General features: G+C 38.9%; 1 long non-coding RNA gene across 1 annotated transcript; it reads right to left on the reverse strand.

Moving 5' to 3' along the window:
* Positions 1-2,289: 2,289 nt before the first annotated feature.
* On the reverse strand, positions 2,290-15,239 carry LOC123459301. Its single transcript, XR_006636205.1, has 5 exons — positions 15,197-15,239; positions 14,837-14,861; positions 5,440-5,480; positions 4,974-4,995; positions 2,290-2,338 (listed from the first exon to the last, which is right to left on the reverse strand). It is a non-coding gene; the product is annotated as an uncharacterized LOC123459301 (long non-coding RNA).
* Positions 15,240-22,314: the final 7,075 nt, after the last annotated feature.

The raw sequence follows: 22,314 nt of genomic DNA on the forward strand, positions 1-22,314 counted from the left end.
CTTTCCCATTCTACACTGTTTCTGGGATGCCATGGGTAGGTAACTGCTAGCTGACCTCATGGCTCCCAAGCTTCACTTCTATCTCACCATCACCCACACAGTGTCTATGTAAGACTCCGTGTCCTGCAAAGGACACCAGGCCCTATGTGGCTGGATGTGTATTTATCTTGCTGTTCTTGGAATGTTCAGCTACAAGACAGTAGTTTGCACATGATTGTGATGGAGTTCACCAATAATACTCTAGGAACTAGATACAGTGAATGAATTCCACCCACCCTATTTTTGTTATCTTTTTACTCAGATTCCCCACATTTTCAATTGAGAAGCCACAGTTCATGAAGTCATAGCCTCTTGCTACTGAAAACAAACTCCAAAATGCATGTGACACTTTGTGTGTCTGGCTTTATGTATTGGTGAATTGAACTCATGCCAGTAGGCTTTCCAAGCAAGTGCCTTTAGCTACTAAGTCAGAATATTCTTAAAGTGTTGGCAAAGGTTTTTTATAAAATCATTATAGAAATGCTTCCTGGAATTCCTTGGATATCTAATTCTCACAAGTTCTTAAATATGAGGGCAATTTCTTAAATGCAGACACAGCAACTGACTTTAGAGACAATCCCTGAGCCCTGAGATGGCCTCCTGGGGCAGGGTGAGATTGCAAATCCCTATTCCTTCTGGGATAACAAGGCTAAAGGGTTTATCACAGCATTCAGCATAGTCTGGCAAACATTTGTACTTTAAACATAAATCTGTCCATGTTTTAATGTTATGGGAATTCAGAGTCACAGAGCTATCCTTAGCTCTGGACTGATGTGGCTTAGGGGTGAGAACTAGCAAAGAATTGACAAACATAGACACAAAGCATAGAATTTGAAAAAATTTACTCTAAGAGTAGAAAATATTGTAGGTTAATCCACCTGGTGACTTGGGTTGGATTTTCTTATTACCTTATAGGTGTGCTCAGTGCCCAGGGACCCTGTGGTTTTCAATGGGGCAGGATGACTTCCAAGTCCAGCACCTGATGCTCAGATCCTACCATGGTCTTGTGTTCTAGCTAACTCACCTTAACAATTTGATATGGGATCTGAGCAATTGCACAATCCCACACACATGTAAAAACATCCATGAACATATATCTGCACACATAACAAAACAGCTCCAAGGACTGTGGAACGACTTGCTGAAGGGGATGCTGTTGGGAAGCGCATCTGCCATGCTGGTATCAGGCGAGAGGTCTACAGTTCAGAAAAAGGCAGTGTATCCACATCTGATGTCTACATACTGCTCACTCTACAGACCAGTCTGGAGTGAAGGTCAGTGGACCCCTTCCTCTTCCATCTGGGGTGGGGACACCTTTATCTTCCTTCTGGATTGGAGGTTTCTGCATGTTCTTCCTCCTCAGATGGGGGGCGTCCTGCATGGTGTTCCTCTTGGGGTAGGGATTCTGCAAGGTCTTCCTCCTGGTGGGTCCTGCCTGCTCTTCCTCCTGGGATGGGGGATCCCACATGGTTGTCCTCTTAGGGTGGGCATTACTGTGAGGTCGTCTTCCTGGGGTGGGGATTCCTATGAGGTTTATCTCCTGGGGTGGGGTTTCTGTGTGGTCTTCTTCTTTGGGTGGATGTCCATGTGGCCTTACTCCTGAGGTGGGTGCCTCACAAGATCTTCCACCTGTGGTGGGGGCCCCATGTGCTATTCCTTTTGGGGTGGATGTCTCATGTGGTCTTCCTTCTAGGGTGGGTGCCCTGTGTGCTCTTCCTCACAGGGTGTGAGTCCTGATTGGTCTGGCTGCTGGGGTGGATACCCCATGTGGTTGTCTTCCTGTGGTAGAGGGCCACACATCTTCCGTTTCATTTTTTTTCTCCCTTTTTCTTCCTTCCTCTTCAGATGGTGTTTGGAGTTGCTATGCTGTAGCCACATTTTCATGTTGGATTTCACAATATGTATCTTTCTTTAAACATTATCCTTTCCTTTTCATGAACTTTTCAAATCATCAATGTAATTGTTAAATTGGTGCCTGTTGTCTTGTAAAGTTTTGTTTCTAGTTTATTATATATTTGATAAGTCTTCATTAAAACCTCCTCATTTATTTGTTTTACCATGATGTTTCTTATATTCTGAGTAATGATATTCATCCTTTATTCCAAAAATAACCATTGTATGTTTTGGGGGTTGGCTTATGTAGCTTTACTCCTCACCAGGAACTTATCTATGTGAGCTTGCCATGAAAGATAATATTTAATCCCAGTGAAGATGAAGTCACCAGTTTTGAAATTGAGTCACTTTTGGGGGGTGAAGCCAGGGTTACCAACCACAGGAGGTGGTGAATCCTTGTGGTGACCTAGGAAAGAGCACACTCAAGTGATTTGATCCATACAAAAGAGATTAATAAATTCTTGACCTATACAAAAAAGATTAATAAACTCCCTCCTCATGACACTTCAATGGCAATTATAGGATTTGACTATAATAATTATGATCCATAAGCAAAATCCATAACATCTCAATAGATAAGGTGATCAAGCCTAATCAACCCTTCCCTACATGTCCTAGGCTCCTAGGACAGGTACTTTCTTCTGGGGAAGGCATGAATGATCAACTTTCATAACCACTGTTGTGCTCTAATGAATGTGTTTATGGATCATTGGTGAAAATCCTCCAGTGAAGTTGTACTTAGAGACAGAGTGGTAAAAGAGTCAAGATAAAGAGGAGATTTATACAATTTTATGTCACAATACTACATGCTCACTGGAGGTACTATGTTTGTCATGCTAGGTGAGTGACTCCTCCCCTTTCATCCTAGCTAGCCCTAAGGTATGAAACAATCTTCTGCTACTTTTTTGTTCTCTTTCTGGGACTTGGCTCATCCTAGAGACAACACTTCTGGCTGATGCGGGGGCACTGGAGTCTTCCCTCAATGTTCAGTTCTCCTGCTTGATTCAGCAGGTCATCAGCAGACTTTTACCTCTGTTCTCTGAGTGAAGAAAAGCTGAATCAGATAACCTTTCAAGACTCAATTGTCTAAAAAGTGTTATGTTCTATTTTTTTTTAATTCAATTTCTGTGTGTCTAGTTAGCTGTGTGAGAGAGGGAAGTGGGTCTATACCTTATGGAGTGGGAGAAAAGAGACAGCAGGAGAGAAAACTATGATTAAAGAAAGGTATGTCCAAAACAACTGTCTGGGGAACTCTTTGTAAGAAAGGTAGGCCAGGTCCTTCAGGCAAATCCACCCAGCATCCATGATCAGGAACAAAGTAGGAGGTAGAAGTAATCCTGAAGTCTTTGTGGCTGGCCAAATACAGTGTCCACAGACACCATGGCACTCAAGAAGTAGGAAAAACAGGGTAGAGAAAGCTTTTGCTGAGAGGTAGTCAGGAGAAATGTTTTCAGGGTATGGCCAGAGAGGTGGATCCCAGGTCAATGCAGGACACATTGCTCAGAAACAACATCTCTGGTTTACATGTACCAGATTCAACACATGAAACCTACAGATAAAGACTAAGAAGAGGGGCCCCACCCATGGGAACAATGAGAGAATGTACGATAGGCACACACACATTCTGGCAAGTCTCGGACCCTACTGTTCAGGTGTCAGGTTAGACACTTGGGGGAGAAAGACTTCTTAGACTGTAAATTAGTGCCACTAGATGAGACAGGAAGGAGCTTTCCCAAAAGTAGAACCCCAGACAGTTGAGAGGACAGACAGAACCAAAGCCAGACCTGACAAGGTCATGGAAAGAGACCAGGCAGAAATATGTGTGGGAAGGTAGGGGCCAAAGTTGATATACAGGAAGTGGTGATACATGAGTGTCCAGGCATTTCAACCCTGAAAACATGAGTAGCGGTTTGGGAAAATCTAAAGCCCACCCTCTGAAACCTTGGATGCTCATCCAAGAATTTTTTTTTAAATGAAGCTAAAAAATGAACCCAAGAGACCATCTCACTGACAAGGTGAGATGCACAAAAGATGAATGCCATGCCTCTAACTTCCTATTCTTGGTACACACTGCAGATCAGCAGAGTGTGAGGAGGAGAGGCTGAAAATGAACCCAAGTCCTCTTTTCTGTTCTCATTTCCCAGGATATTCAGCTGATGAAGTGAGCCCAGACTAATTACTCACTGAACACCTTTAAAACCAGATACAGAAAGAACAGAGGAAAGTTAAGGTGCTACTAAAAGTCCTCAAGGAACAGAGGGACAGGGTCTGCTTCTCCATGGGCCCACACAAGAATGCCTTATCTCCAGGTTCATGTCAGTGCCATGAGAGAGCTGTGACCCACCACATTCCCTGTATCAGATGTCAAGGCTCAAAATTCAATACAACATGTCATGGGCACAAGTACTAAGAGGAAATAACAATGGCATGGAGGTTTGCCGCTGGCAGAAGCAAGAAGAATAGGTCTTTTGGGAACAACCATCTTTAAGTAGTAGCCCAAACAAGGGCATCCTCAGCTTGTAGAGAGCACTATCTCAATGATGTCTCTTAAAACATAAAAGCATAAGGCCTCTGCACATATTTCCTTATTCTCACTGATACCTTTTAGATATTCTCTGTGTCCTGAGCAGAAAGCATAACCTGACAGCTTCTGGGACTCTTTCTCATTGCATCTGACTAGGAACACATTCACCTACTTCCATCTTCTCTCTTGACACTCCCAAAACTTATGAAATTCCATTATATGCTATATGTTATTATACATTATTATATATTATTGTTATATATTAGTGACTTCTATAAGAAAGTCAGCAGAGACAGTGGATCAGTAAGTCTTGCTTACACCAGAAGAGGCAACATTGACTCATTAAACATCAAAATCAGTTTCGCATTGGCTGTCTGTACAGTCTTCGTGGAAGAATCATTGCATCCCATTGACATCCCACACCCAACCCTCATTCCTACCAGGAACTCAGGTCAGGAATTTTGGCACTGAAACAGTAGGATAGTTCTTAAACACTTGACTAACTTAGAATACATACCAGAATTCAATGTGGTAGAGCTCTGCAAGTATAGAAAAGGAAACAAGATGAGGATCAGGACATCTCACTGACTATAGTTACATAGGTTTTTATTTCTTTAGATAACTTAGGAAAACAGACAGGGGACAGTGGGTCCAGTCAATAGCCACACAGCTAAAAAGCTGTCACAAAAGACACCACTACAAAGGGAAAATGCTTTTCATGCACAGTGTACTTCTTAAGACCATTTACATAGTCAGTACAAAATCCTTAGTATGAGAAGGAAAATCATTCCTGGGGGAAATCCTTCTACCATTCATTTGGAAGGTTGTGGTGACATTAGTTGTCCTAGAGAGCCATGAATTGGTTTGTAAGAGAGACCAATTCACCTCCACCCCACCCAGTACCAAGTGTCTGTCCAAGACTTATTCACATTGACTGAAACACAGAGATGTATCTCTATAGAAAATTAAGAAGAGTGATTTACATCATGCTGCAGTTCCTTTAGTGACTGTGTTGACAACACACCTAGGATGAAACAGAGCAACTGTTAGTATGCTGGTAACTGGTGGTTATGGATCACTCGAAGAGTTTTAGTCATGTGGACAAAGGTACCTGGAGGTGGATGATTAGCAAGTATAGACTAAGCTGCTGGCAGGCTCTTCTTCTGGTTAGAAAAGTATGGGAAAGTGCAAGAAGGAATGACACATAGAAATCTTGGCCTTACATTTATAGGCATTATAAACAATGCACTATAATCAGAGTGAACTTAATTGGCCTATAATCCTAGCACCCAAAAAGTGGATCCAGAAGGGTTTGAGACCAACCATAGTGAATTTCACACATCCCTGGCCTACAGAAATTCCTGTTTCACCATAAGAACAAATAATTAAGCTGCAATGACATATATCGCACACTGACATTCAATGGAAGACCCTGTCATTCTTCCCTCATGCTTGGAAAACCATCTGAAGTGACAAGGGCCTCATGACATATCCAAGGCCATTTCAATATACTTGGATCCAGGATACTAGTATATGCTGCCATTTTTTAAAGATTTTATTGACAATTTCCATAATTGTAAACAATATCCCATGGTAATTCCCTCCCTCCCACCACTTTCCCCTTTGAAGCTCTACTCTCCATCATATCCCTTCCCCTTATCAATCAGTCTCTCTTTTATTTTGATGTCATGATCTTTTCCTCCTATTATTATGGTCTTGGGTGGGTATGTCAGGCACTGTGAGGTTATGCTGCCAGTTTTTACAGGATATGTAAGTTGATTTAATGCCAATTTTGATGATGAAATGTTCTCCATACTAGCAAATGAATCATATCATATCTATCACTAGACTTTGCTTTATAATCCTCAAATATAGAATTCTCAAGTTAAAGTACAACCATTCAACAATAGTCTACCATTTCCAATGTCATATTGTCTTTATGAGCTCTGTGTGCACACTTTTGTTTTGCTGTCATCAGAATCATCAACAGATACATTGTGTCTTGCTCTGTAAAGGAGATCTCTGTGATATCTTGCTTGAATCCCAGGGGTCCAGTTTACAGAGTCTTCTGTGTATGCTACATGATGCTAACAGACATGATTCAGAACTATTAGAACAGGAAATAAAATTACAATTTAAATTATCATAGGAAGATACATTCAAATCTTTATATCTAAAAATAGAGTTCGCCTATTTATTTCTAGGCAATGAAACAGATTTGAGATTATGTGACATATGTTTATCCTGACATGTCATCTATCTAAGCATCTGTACATCATTTATATGGTTTACACAAAAGGACACACAAAATAGTCACCACACTACTTACTAATGAAAGCAGGGGGAGATGAAGAAGCAGGTCAGGAGGAATGCTCCCTGGGGGATCCTATGGACTCAGCTTTGTCCTTCCTACAGATTTCCTACATGATTACTAACTACATTTGACTCTTGGCCAGGAGAATGTGGTTATTTCTTTCTACTTGGATTATACTACCTTCCTTTGTGGAAGAAGAATGGATAGAGGATCAAGCTAGAAAGGTGAAAGTAAGTCTTTGTATTTATGCTTACATTCCACATTATGGTGGTATAAGATGGTCAATCTACAGAAGGCATGAACTATATACTATAATCTGGTGACACTCTGGTCATTTCTTCTGATCATTTGGAAGTCAATGAAAATGTCATGTGGTCTCTACATGGACCAAAACCATCAGATCTGCCTATGTTACTACTACAGGGCACTATTCTATATAATTCCCATGGCACTTAAAACAAACTTATTTCAGGATTCTGAAACTGATTCTAGGAAACTTTCCATTGTATTAACTGGTGATCCTAAAATCATGAATATAAAAAAAAAATTACAAAAGTGTTGAAAACCCTAACAAAGATAATCACAACTTTCTTCCATTTCCTGTGTTTCTATTAAGTTAGTGGTTACAGAGACCACACTTGACAGTCATCATAGATGTGTTCATCTGAGGACTGGCATGTGTTGGGCCCTGCTGCTCTTAACCCAGAAGCATAAGAATCTGAACCAGTATGGCAACCAGATAGACAACCAACTTTCAGTTCTTGTTTGTTCTTTCTCTAAGGTCTTTAATAGGGAAAAATTTGAGCATTTTGTTATCTTAAGGTTTAATTATCAAATATAAAAAATTATTGAACAAATTTTATGTTTGGGGCCAGTTTCTAAGACATGTCCTATGAATTTTCAGAGGTAACTCGTGTTGTCCTTCTGATTGCTTTCACCACCAAACCTATGCCCTGAGCTTAAACAGGTTACATATGTGTTTGTAACATAAACAACTATGTGATGATCTGTGGAAACACTTTCATATTACTTGTATAGTTTATGTGACAACTGAGGCAACTCTATGGATAGATAAAATCTATGAACTAGAGGCTGGAGTACTTTAAGAACACATAGACACTATACACTCTCAGCTTTAGGGCTAGTGTCTCCATGACAAGACATAAGTACAATACAGAATTAGAGAGGAGAAGATAGATCCAAACATTTGGATTCATGTTTCCACTTATCCACATACAAATATAAGAGCTCAGGTTCTGTGTCTTGGGTGATATCAAACCAACCTCAGGCATACTGAGGACTGAATGAAAAATTTACATAAAGTTCATTTAAAGTATGTTTTCCATAGATTTTTTTTTTTTTTGAGAAACTAGTTCAGGGGAATTGTGTTTAAAACTTCAAATATCAGAGGACTTCCGGTTAAGATGGCGGCGTAGGTACCACGCCAAAGCAGCCTGGGGGGAAAAAAGACCAAAAAACCTCAGCAAAATACACACTTTTACTAAAAAGTGAGGTTTATAGGAAACTGAAGCTGCAGCGGAAAAGTAGGAGAGATCCAGAGCATCCAGAGCCTGCACATGCCAGCAAAAGCGGCTCCAGCAGCTTGGCCAACAGCCGCTGCGGTGGCGGGGCGCACCAGAAAGTCACCAGACTTGGCTACAGCCGCAGGAAAAGCCAGTTGCAGGATTTTCCCCTCACACTGCTCTCTCCGCAACTCAAGAAACGTGAAGGGAGAGCGGAGGAGCAGACCGCAAAGGTAGAAGAACACGTGGAGCAGTGAGAGAACTGGAGCAGCTGTGGCTCCCTCCCCTCCCCCACCGCCTGAGCCCAGCTCCAGCGAACAGAGCAGCGTCCTGGGACCCGACCATGACAACTTGAGCTGACAGTGGGACCCAAGCAGGAGCAGAGTTCGGCAGCAACATCAGCATCTCTGGAACTGGTAACAGTGGCCCCAGCAGCAACAGACCCAAGAGCGGCAACAACAGCAGACCCAGAACCAGCAGCAGTTCCAGCAGCCAGGCTTGGTTAGCCCCGAAGGAAAAGCCAGTGCCCAGCTCCAGAAATCACAACAGCAGCCCGATGACCCAGGCAGCAACTTGACTGAGACCAAACTCATCCAAGGTAACTGGGTTTGCACCAGGGAAGGGTCTCACTTGGTCGCAAGCTGACTGAGATCCATCAACAGACCAGAAATCTTAACCTCTGTGTTGATAGAGGATCTGGTTTTTATAATAACTACTCTGGCATACATGCTTGGGGCTGTTTTTGACTGAATGGGTACAGTGTTTAGTTAACTTCTAGAATCTACCGGTGTTTTATTCCACTCAGCCTACTTGAATACTCCCATAGCAGGGAAACTCAACCCCTAGGAGCACCTTTGTAGATACTCTCAGAGTCTTAAGAGCCACATCTAACACCTTAAGCTCCTACCCTGAAAATGTATAACATCAGATCAATTGATACAGCTAAGAATACCCAGCTAGGTAGAAAATCCAAGCATTAACCTAATCCAAGATGCAAAAATATATACATTGTAACACAAGAAACACTAAAAAGCAAGATGATATAAATCCAACTAAAAGTATTAATGCATCAGAAATGACCTCCAGTGAGAACAAGTTAGAGGAAATGCCTGAAAAAGATTTCAAAAGAATGATTGTAAATATGTTCAAAGAAGTCAGAGAACAAATCAAAGGAGTCAAAGAGGAACTTAAAGAGGAAATCAAAGGAATCAAAGAAGATGTAGGACACCAATTTCATGAAATAAAGAAGGCAATACAAGACATAAATAAGGAAATAGAAATAATAAAGAAAAACCAGTCAGAATTACTAGCAATGAAGAACATAGTTAATGAAATAAAAAACTCTGTAGAAAATCTCACCAGTAGAATGGATGAAGGAGAGGACAGAATATCTAAGCTAGAAGACCAGATGACAGATCTAATACAGGCCAAAAAAGAGAAAGACAAACTTATAGAAAAGTATGAGTGGGAATTTCAAGATATTCGGGATACTATGAAAAGATCAAATATTAGAATTCAGGGCATAGTAGAAGGAGAAGAATCTCACTCCAAAGGCATAGTAGGTGTCTTCAACAAAATCATAGAAGAAAATTTCCCCCAAATTGGGAAAGAGGTGCCAATACAGATACAGGAAGCCTTTAGAACCCCAGCCAGACAAAACATGGAAAGAACCTCTCCTCGCCATATTATAATCAAACTTCCAAACACACAAACCAAAGAAAAAATATTGAAAGCAGTTAGAGAGAAAAATCAAGTTACCTACAAAAGTAAGCCCATCAGGATTACAGCACATTATTCAACACAAAGTTTTAAAGCCAGAAGGGCTTGGGGTGATATATTCCAAGTTCTGAAAGATAACAACTGTCAAAGAAGGTTACTTTATCCTGCAAAGCTATCCATTCAAATAGACGAAGAAATAAGGACATTCCACGACAAAAGCAGGTTAAAGGAGTATTTGAAGACAAAACCAGCTCTACAGAAAATACTTGATAGAATCCTCCATGCTGAACAAAAGGAAAAGCACACATATAAGGAACCTAGAAAAAACAAGCAATACTCAAATACTAGTTAACAGAAGAGAGCGCAGGTAGAACCAGAACCACACACACACACACACAAAATAATGGCAAACATAAATATACAACTTTCTATAATATCTCTTAATATCAACGGCCTCAATGCCCCAACGAAAAGACATAGATTCACAGACTGGGTTAAAAACAGGATCCTACAATTTGTTGTCTCCAAGAAACTCACCTTTCTACAAAGGATAGACATTATCTTAGGGTGAAAGGTTGGAAGATGGTGTTTCAAGCAAATGGGCCTAGAAAACAAGCAGGGGTTGCTATCCTAATATCAGACAGGGTAGACTTTACTCCGACGTTAGTCAAGAAAGATAAGGAAGGTCACTTTATATTGATTAAGGGCACACTCCAACAGGAGGACATTACAATCCTAAACATATGCACCTAACATGGGGGCTCCCAAATTCATCAAACAAACACTATTAGAACTAAGGTCACAGATAAGACCAAACACAGTGGTGGTGGGTGACTTTAACACCCCACTCTCATCAATTGACAGGTCATCCTGGGAAAGAATAAACAGAGAGGCATCTGGACTAAATGAGGTCATAGAAGGAATGGACTTAACAGATAAATACAGGACATTTCATCCAAAGGCTGCAGAATATATTTTTCAGCAGCACATGGAACATTCTCTAAAATAGACCATATATTAGGGCACAAAGCAAATCTTAACAAATTCAGGAAAATTGAAATAATTCCTTGCATTCTATCTGAGCACAATGGAATTAAATTACAAATAAGTAGCAAGAAAGGCTATAGAGCATACACAAAATCATGGAAACTAAACAATACACTACTAAATGATGAGTGGGTCAATGAAGAAATCAAAAAGGAAATCAAAAAATTTATAGAGTCAAATGATAATGACAACACAACATACCAAAATCTCTGGGACACAATGAAGGCAGTTCTAAGAGGTAAATTTATACCTTAAGTGCCTATATTAAGAAATTAGAAAAGTCGCAAGTAAATGACCTAATGCTTCGCCTTAAAGCTTTGGAAAAAGAAGAACAAGGCAAACCAAAAATCAGTAGATGGGAAGAAATAATGAAGATTTGGGCAGAAATTAATGAAATAGAAACAAAAAGAACAATTCAAAGAATTAATGAAACAAAGAGTAGGTTCTTTGAAAGGATAAACAAGATTGATAAACCCATAGCAAATCTGACCAAAAAAAAAAGAGAGAAGAGACACAAATTAATAAAATCAGAGATGAACAAGGTAACATCACAACAGACTCCAGAGAAATTCAAAAAATCATAGGGACATACTATAAAAGCATATACTCCACAAAGTATGAAAATCTGAAAGAAATGGATGATTTCCTTGATCTATATGACATACCTAAATTAAATCAAAATGAGATTAATCATTTAAATAAACCTATAACAAACATGGAGATCCGAACGGTTATCAATAATCTCCCAACTAAAAAAAGCCCAGGCCCAGATGGATTCACTGCTACATTTTACCAGACTTTTAAGGAAGAGCTAACACCATTGCTTCTTAAGCTTTTCCAGGAAATAGAACAAGAAGGAATTCTACCAAACTCCTTCTATGAGGCCAACATCACCCTGATACCAAAACCAGGCAAAGATAGAACAAAAAAGAAAATTGCAGACCAATCTCCCTCATGAACATAGATGCAAAAATTCTAAGAAAATATTGGCAAACAGAATACAGGAATGTATCAAAAAAATCATTCACCCTGACCAAGTAGGCTTTATCCCAGAGATGCAGGGATGGTACAACATACGCAAATCTATAAATGTAATACATTACATAAACGGGTTGAAGGACAAAAATCACATGATCATGTCATTAGACGCAGAGAAAGCATTTGACAAAATCCAACATCCCTTCATGAGAAAAGTCCTACAGAGACTGGGAATAGAAGGAACATATCTCAATATAATAAAGGCTATTTATGACAAGCCTACAGCCAACATATTACTAAATGGGGAAAAACTGGAAGCTTTTCCACTAAAATCAGGAACAAGACAAGGGTTTCCACTGTCCCCACTTTTATTTAATATAGTTTTGGAAGTCTTAGCCATAGCAATAAGGCAAGAGACACACATAAAAGGGATACAAATTGGAAAGGAAGAGATCAAGTTATCATTATTTGCAGATGACATGATTCTATACATAAAGGACCCTAAAGACTCTACTAGCAAACTGTTAGAGCTGATCAAAACCTATAGCAATATAGCAGGATACAAAATAAATACACAGAAATCAGCAGCCTTCATATATGCTAACAACAAAAACACAGAGGATGAAATCAGAGAATCACTCCCGTTCACAATTGCATCAAAAAAAAAATAAATAAAGTACCTTGGAATAAACCTAACCAAGGAAGTAGAATCTCTATGATGAGAAATTTAAATCACTCAAGCAAGAAATTGCAGAAGATACTAGAAATTGGAGAAACATCCCCTGTTCCTGGATTGGAAGAATCAATATTGTGAAAATGGCAATCTTACCAGAAGCAATCTACACATTTAATGCAATTCCTGCAAAATTCAAGAAGCATTCTTCATGGAAATACAAAAAACAATCCAAACATTCATTTGGAATCACAAAAAACCTTGAATATCTAAAATAATACTGAGCAACAAAAATGAGGCTGGTGGTATCACCATACCTGATTTTAAGCTATACTACAGAGCCATAGTAACAAAAAGAGCATGGTACTGGCACAAAAACAGACATGTAGATCAGTGGAACAGAATAGAGGACCCAGATGTAAGCCCAAGTAGCTATAGCCACCTGATATTCGATAAAAATGCCAAAAATACTCATTGGAGAAGAGACAGCCTCTTCAGCAAATGGTGTTTTGGAAACTGGATATATATCTGCAGAAGGATGAAAATAGATTCTTCTCTCTCGCCATGCACAAGAATTAAGTCCAAATGGATTAAAGACCTTAACATCAGACCGGAAACTCTGAAACTGCTAGAGGAAAAAGTAGGGGAAACCCTTCAACATATTGGTCTTGGCAAAGACTTTCTGAATACAACCCCAATTGCTCAGGCAATAAAACCACAGATTAACCACTGGGACCTCATGAAATTACAAAGATTTTGCACCGCAAAGGACACAGTGAAAAAAGCAAAGAGGCAACCTTCAGAATGGGAAAAAATCTTCGCCAGCTATATATGTGATAGAGGATTAGTATCTAAGATATACAAAGAACTCAAAAAGTTAAATAATAAGGAATCAAGCCAATCAAAAAAATGGGCTATGGAGCTAAATAGAGAGTTCTCAAAGGAAGAAATACGAATGGCATATAAGCATCTCAAAAAATGTTCTACGTCACTAGTCATCAGGGAAATGCAGATTAAAACTACATTGAGATTCCATCTCACTCCTTTCAGATTGGTCACCATCATGAAAACAAATGATCATAAATGTCGGCAGGGATGTGGAAGAAAAGGAACCCTTCTACACTGCTGGTGGGAATGCAATCTGGTCCAGCCATTGTGGAAAACAGTGTGGAGGTTCCTAAAACAGCTAGAGATTGATCTACCATATGACCCAGCTATAGGACTCCTAGACATATATCCAAAGGACTCATCTCATTTCCTTAGAAGTACATGCTCAACCATGTTTATTGTTGCTCAATTGATAATAGCTGGGAAATGGAACCAGCCTAGATGTCCTTCAACAGATGAATGGATAATGAAGATGTGGCACATTTATACAATGGAGTTCTACTCAGCGGTAAAGAAAAATGAAGTTATGAAATTTGAAGAAAAATGGATGGACCTGGAAAGTATTATACTAAGTGAGGTAACCCAGGCCCAGAAAGCCAAGCACCACATGTTCTCTCTCATATGTGGATCCTAGCTACAGATGATTGGGCTTCTGCGTGAGAATGAAAATACTTAGTAGCATAGGCCAGTAAGGTAAAAAGGAGACATAAATGGTAGAGAAAGGAATGGAGGAGAATACTTACTTGGTTGATATTGTATATATGTAATTACAATGATTGTAATGGGGAGGTAATATGATGGAGAATGGAATTTCAAAGGGGAAAGTGTGGGGGTGGGGAGGGAGGGAATTACCCTGGGATATATTTTATAATCATGGAAAATGTTAATAAAAATTTTTAATTAAAAATAAATAAATAAATAAAAACTTCAAATATCTTCTGAGAAAACTTAACCTCGGTCATAATCACACATATAGTCAAAATAAAGAGATGTGCAGGCACAAAAGTCCCCAGCATTCTTCAACTACACATGCCAAAGTAAATCTAATGTGAGGGCAACTGATTCCAGACACTTGACTATAACTTTTGAACTCGAAAGTGTTATTTTGGTTTTTTTTTCTTCAAAACATCCTCAGTCCTTTCAGCCTTCAGAAAATAAGAATTACAGTCACTCTTCAAAGAGAATTCAGTAAGCCAAACATTTAGTTTTCCTTTGTCAAGGAATTCTGTAATACTTACCAGTTAAATTTTCATCAGCATCTATCTGCAATTATAGAAGCAAAGACATAGTAAGAACGATGTCATGGGACTTGGGGGCACATGGTATTTACAAGAAGCACTGAAAAGGGGAAGGGCTGACCAAGGAAGAATAAGATCCATCATTGGTAACCCATAATATCTGCATGGAGAATATATCTCTAACTCTCCTTAGGTCATGAATTCAAAATACTTCATCCCAGAAGGAGACACTGCTTCCAAGTAGGAGGAGGCCTAGTGTACAGTGTGTAACCTGATGCTGCCATTTCCAAATGTCCTGTCACATAGGAGAACAGAAAATAAAACAACATTGTTATTTCAGGCAAGGGCAGGTCATTTTACCTTTTCACTTGCTGCAATTTGGCTTTCCTTGTTCATATATTCCACTTCCATACAGCTGTCTGCTGCCACTATGAACACAACAGAGTAACTGTTATTCATTGGTAGCTATGGCTCATATTTACATATAATACCCTTGGAGGTTCATAGGTGTGCACAGAGCTTAGATTGAGCAATTACTCAACAATCTCACAGTGAAATCAGACACTAAAGAAGCAACAAAAAAGTAAGAAACTTATCCCTTAGCATTCTGCTAATGGCAAAGAAAAACAATAGGAAATAATGTAAATCATTACTTTTAAACCTGGTTGATATCAAAGCCATGAAACAATATGACTTGTAATTCATACTATGTGGCATCTAATCACAAACTCTTTAAGATATTGTCACAAAGACTGTGATCTGAGTATTCAAACCATATGGTTAAGGGGGTGACATCTGTGAATATGAAAACATAAAAAAATGACCAAAATCCTCCATTCCACAAAACATAACGGGTATTTGGGGATCCTGGAAAACAACACTTATTTACTGCAGGAATCATTATTCATGATCAAGATGCTTATGGCATCTTAGCCTCTCCTACAATATCCTCCACTCTCTAGGTCAAGGGTTGGATGAGATAGTAGCAGGCCCATCATGGAGAAAATGCAAACCTTGAAGTCACATGCAAGGGAGAACTGGAATGAACTCCTTCAGAGCTGCACTGCAGGAGAACTATAATTTCTGGACCTAACAGATGTGTCCCCATAACTGTCTATGTCTGGAATGTTTCAGAGCAAACTCAAAGCAATACAACAACAAAAAGTTCTCATAGAAGTGGACCATTAAAATTCCACCACATGAACTTATTGTATCAGACCAATATGCATCTTTACTAGAAATTGATAAGAGATGAAGCTGAAACTTCCAACACACTTACCAGTCGAAGTACACCGTGTAAAGAGACTGCCAGAAAAGTTGAAAGATGAAATAACTCTGTGAATATTTTGACCTGAAGAAAAATAATTGAGAATTAAGACAATGCTGATATAGAAGTGTATAAAACTTAAATGTGCATTAAAAAGAACAATAACTTAAATTTAAAGATTTAATAAGGGGATGAAAATCTATAGAGCAATTCACACATGATAAATTTCAAAAATACGAGTTTTAAGATGGGCATGGTGTTGCATGCCTTTAATCCCAGCACTCGAGAGGCAGAGGTAGGAGGATCTCCATGAGTTTGAGGCTACCCAGAGACTACATACTGACTTTCAGGTCAGCCTGGGCTATAGTGAGACCCTACCTCAAAAAAAAAAAAAAAAAAAGAAAGAAAGAAAGAAAAGAAAAGAAAAGAAAAGAAAAGAAAAGAAAAGAAAAGAAAAGAAAAGAAAAGAAATACAAGGAGGAATTCCAAGAAGCATCAAGAAAATCAGGAAATGATGTGAAAAGGGAACTTTACAGAGGGATGTAAACCATACTAATATCAGATAAAATAGACTTCAAACCAAAAGTAATCACAAAAAAAGACAAAGAAAGCTACTCCCTACTAATCAAGGGAACAATCCAGCAAGAGGCTATCACCATCATAATCTTTATGCACCAAACACAGGTGCACCACAATTTATAAAACAAAACCTACTCAACAATAAAACAGAAATAACCACCAACACCATCATAGTTGGGGACTTTGATACACCTTTATCAGCAATAGATATATCATCCAAACACACTAAACAGGGAAGTGAGAGAGTGCAACAAAACCATAGAACATTAAGACCTAACAGACCTCTATAGAACATTACACCCCAAATCCATGCACTACACATTCTTCTTAGCAGCACAAGGTAACCTTTCTAAAATAGATCATATACTGGGTCACAAAACCTGCCCCCATATATGTAGAAAGACTGACATAATCCCCTGCATGATATCAGATCACAATGCTATATTGCTAGAAATTAAAAACAAAAGACCCACCAAAAATCCCATCAGCTCCTGGAAACTGAACAGCACACTTTTAAACAATAAGTGGGTAGTGGATGACATTAAAAATGAAATTGAGAAATTTCTAGAAATGAACGACAATGAGAGCACATCATACCAAAACTTATGGGACACAATGAAGGGGGTCCTCAGGGGAGAATTCATAGCACTAAATGCCTTTATAAGAAACACAGAAATATCCCAAATCAACAACATAGCTATCTACCTAAAGGCACTGGAAACACAAGAAGAATCCAACCCAAAAACTCCAGACAGAAAGAAATAATTAAGATCAGAGCAGAAATTAATGAATTGGAAACTAAGAAAGCAATTAAGACAATTGATGAAACAAAGAGTTGGTTCTTTGAAAAAAATAAAGAAGAATGACAAACCCTGAAAAATTTGATCAAGTGATAAAAAAGGCACTTCAAATTAATGAAATTAGAAATGAAAAAGGGAATATCACAACAAACATAAGTGAAATTGGGAGAATCATCAGGTCTTACTTCAAAAAACTCTACAAAATTGGAAAATATGGAGGAAATGGATGAATTCCTAGACACATACCATCTACCAAAGCTAAACTCAGAGCAGATTAATCTCCTAAACAAACCTATCACACCCATTAAAGTTGAAAAGGTAATAAAAAAAAAAAAAAACTTCCCAAAAAGAAGAGTCTAGGACCAGATGGCTTCTCAGCTGAATTCTATCAAACCTTAATGGAAGAACTGAAACCAATTTTTCTCAAACGGTGCCATACAATTGGAGATCAGAGAAAGCTCCCCAACTCCTTTTATGAAGCTACTATCACCCTGATACCAAAACCAGACAGAGATCCCACAAGAAAAGAAAACTACCAGCCTAGTTCCCTGATGAACTTAGACACAGAGATCCTGAACAAAGTCCTTGCAAACCAAATTCAACAACACAACAAATCCATTATCAAGTGGGCTTGATCAAGTGGGCTTCCTCCAGGAATGTAGGGGTGGTTCAACATATGGAAATCTGTCAATGTAATACACCACATAAATAAGACTAAACACAAAAAACACATGATCATTTTGATAGATGCAAAAAAGGCCTTTGACAAAATACAACATCACTTTATAATCAAAATTTGGAGAGAACCAGTATAGTCGGATTCTATCTTAACACAATAAAGGCTACATTCAACGCTCCTAAAGCCCAAATAATACTTAATGGAGAGAGACTGAAGGGATTCCAATTGAGATCAGGAACAAGACAGCGGTGTCCACTCTCATCTCTGCTTTTTAATATAGCACTGGAAGTCCTAGCACAAGCAATAAGACAGGAGAAAGAAATAAAGGGGATACAATTTGGAAAGGAAGAAGTTAAGTTAGCACTATTCACAGATGACATGATTCTATATGTAAGAGACCTGAGAGCTTCCATTCCAAAACTCCTAAAGGTGATATATCCTTCAGCAAAATAGCAGGATACAAAATCAATGCACAAAAATCAGTAGCCTTTGTATATGCAAAGGGTAAAGATACAGAGAAAAAAATAAGTGACATTATCCCATTTTCAATAGCAACAACAACAAAAATAATAAAATACCTTGGAATAACACTAACCAAGGAAGAGAAAAATCTATACAATGCAAACATAAAAACACTCAAAAAATAAATTGAGGAGGACTTAAGAAAATGAAAAGACCTTCCATGCTCCTGGATAGGCAGAATTAACATTGTGAAAATGGCAATTCTTCCAAAGGCAATCTACAGATTTAATGAAAATCCCAACATCATTCTTCACAGAGATAGAAAAATTGATCTCAAAATTCATATGTAAAAGTAGAAGGCCATGGATATCCAAGCATACCCTCAGCAAAAGAAACACCTCTGGAGGTATCACCATACCTGATCTAAAACTATATTACAAAGCCATAGTAACAAAAACAGCATGGTCCTGCCATAACAACAGGAGTATAGACCAATGGAATAGAATTGAAGACCTGGACCTTGGGCCAAGTAACTACAGCTGCTTGATATTTGACAAAGGCCCTAACAATATAGGCTGGAAAAAAAAAGACAGCATCGTCAACAAATGGTGCTGGACCAACAGGATATCCATATGCAAGAAATTGAAACTTGATCCACACACCTGGCCATTCACAGCAATCAAGTCCAAATGGATCAAAGACCTCAATATAACACCAGAAACTTGGCTGCTACTGGAAGAAAAGTTAGGAGGAACATTATATGATGTAGTAATGGGAAAAGACTCCCTGAACAAAACCCCAGCAGCACAGGATCTTAAACAATCATTCAACCAATGGAATCTTATGAAGCTGAAAAGTTTCTTCACATACAAACAAACAATAAGCAGAGTCAATAGATTACCCACAGAATGGGAGAAAGTATGTGCTGAATATACAATGGACAGAGGTCTAATTTCTAGAATCTACATAGAACTCAAAAACCTAAACAATAAAAAGTCAAACAACCCACTCATAAAATGGGGCAAGGAATCTGACAGGCAGTTCACAGAGGAAGAAATACAAAAGGCAAACACATACCTAAGGAAATGGTCATCATCCTTAATCATTGGGAAAATGCAAATTAAGACTAGTATTAGATCACACCTTACCCAAGTAAGGATAGCAAACATCAAAACATCAAATGCAAAAAATTCTGGTGAAGATGTAGAGAAATAGGAACCCTCATCTACTGTTGGTGGGAATGTAAGATGGTACGACCACTTTGGAAAGCAATATGGAGACTCCTAAAAAAAACTGACTACAGAGTTACCAAGAGACCAGTTATTCCCTTACTGGGCACATACCCTAAAAGCTCCATGCCTCAGCTCAGAGAGATTTGCCCAACTATCTTTATAGTGACTCAATTTGTAATAGCCAAGAGCTGGAATCAACCCAGATGTCCATCATTAGATGACTGGATAACTAAGATGTGGTATATCTACACAGTGGAATTCTACACAGCAGTACGGAAAAATGACACAATGAAATTTGAAGAAAAATTGTTGAACCTGGAACAGCTTTTCCTCAGTGAACTCACCCAATCACAAAAAGATAATTGCCACATAGTCTCACTCATCTACACCTCCTAACCTGAATCTACCAAAATATCTGACATATCTACCAAGCACCTCAAGAACTGGACAATAGGGAGAGTGGGAAGTGAGGGAGGATAAGAGAAGGGATGGAGGAGACAAAACTGGACCCAAAAGGGAATAGTACCATAAAACTCTACATCCTAAAAGGTGGACCAAATTGTTGAACATCCACAAGGCCCTTAGAGGGAACACCAGATTAACAAGGCCCTGTAGAGGGTAAGATGAAAACTGACCATTATCTCCTCCTGTTTCTGCTTCTCTCTCTCCCTCCCTCTTGTCTCCCATCTCTCTATCTCTTTTATATCACTTATTCTTTTCTTTCTTCTCTTCTTGGGTGCTGACCTGTAACTGCTGGTACCAGCAGGTGGATATCATCCACAGTGAGCTTTGGATCACAGAGAACTACAAGGTTTCTCAAAAGAAGACATATTTATGACAGAACACCTGATGACCCACCATAAGTTAGTGGTAAGACCCTACTGTTGAAGACATCATACAATGTTCATACATATCATGGAGCAACATGACTGGAAGCTGGAAGAGAGTCAGTCCCCAGACAGTGTGTCTAGTGCTTGAAGGTGCTACATGTGCGACTGGGGGATAATGACCAATATCTGTCCAAGCAATGCATGGTCTAACCTACTTAGCAGCAAACAACCTGATGTGATGCTCATACAAGTGCAGTAATGGCACATAGCCATGGTGGAAAGCCAACTGCTCTCAATTTGGCTAAGTGATATGCTTAGTTAATGGAACCCATAGATGGAGCTGGGAAACAAGTCAGAACCATATCCAAAAATGAACCTACTTTCCATTAAACTTTCTCGAAAAAGCAATGGTTATCACATTTACTTGGTGCTAACTACTCTCCATTGGAGAATCTGCTTCTCTTTTTCAGATAGATGCAGATCCTAAGGAGAGAACCACCCCATCTTACCTCAAAAGGGGCTCAGCTGAAACTAAGAATAATTGGGGAAACATGCAAGAATGGTGTTTTCTTTCCTAACCAGGAACCAGCACAATGGTGAAGGAGATAGACACAGAGAACAATAAACCCCTACCAAACCAGATATCCAGAGACACAGAGGTGCCCAAGATCTTAATATGGAAGCAAACATAATATGAACCCAACATTGCTCAAGGAAATTTGTGGAAGAGGGGGTGAAAAGAATGTCAGAGCCACACATTGGGTCATGACATGCAGAGACATTTCCTCCTACTCAAAACTGAAGGCTACTCCCTCAATGCATGATCCATATACCCCAACAAGGAGGTTCCCTGTGGAGGAGGTAGAACAGGGAGGAGGCTAACCATGGTACCAACTTGACTGTATTCAATGACTACAAAATTAATTAATTAAATTTAAAAAATGTGTGTCCTCAAAAATAAAAACCCACCTATATATTGACACAGTCATTCACAATATCTGAAACCAAATAAAGGAAACATGGCTGAATTCAGGGGCTATACTCTCAAACCTTATTCCCAGCAGAAGGCTCAGATCATAACATTGAAAAGAACCAATATTTACACCATTATTATTTAAAACTTGTCTTCAGAAAATGATTTTATAATACATACGCAATCGTGTCATCCTTGACCCGATCTGTAATGGAGAGAGAAAAAAAAACAGTCTGAGTTACAGAACTAGCTGTATTGTCCTTGTTCATATCCTTTGGTTTTCCCAGTGACATGGGAAATGGGATCCAGTATACAAAAGAACAGTCAGTCCAAAACTATATTAGTCTCTTTTGTCTTGCTACCACAAGGCATGTGAAATTGGGTACTATGTGGAAAAAAGCACTTTTTACACTTGTGCTGTTTCAAAGCTCAGCTCTGTCTATTTGACCTTCATTGAGAGTTCCGAAGATACATAGAAATATGATAGAGAAATTTAGAAACATCTTGTTCTTGGGTGAACTTCCTCCTTTCCAAATGGGATGGTGAGGTATCTGTATGTCCCCATTGTATACACTGGGCCTTGTTACTAAAAAATATTACCAATAACACATACTGGGCACAGTAATGTTCCACCACACTGACCTCTGGGAACTCTT

Source organism: Jaculus jaculus, chromosome 3, assembly GCF_020740685.1.
Source record: "Jaculus jaculus isolate mJacJac1 chromosome 3, mJacJac1.mat.Y.cur, whole genome shotgun sequence".
NCBI classification, from domain to species: domain Eukaryota; kingdom Metazoa; phylum Chordata; class Mammalia; order Rodentia; family Dipodidae; genus Jaculus; species Jaculus jaculus.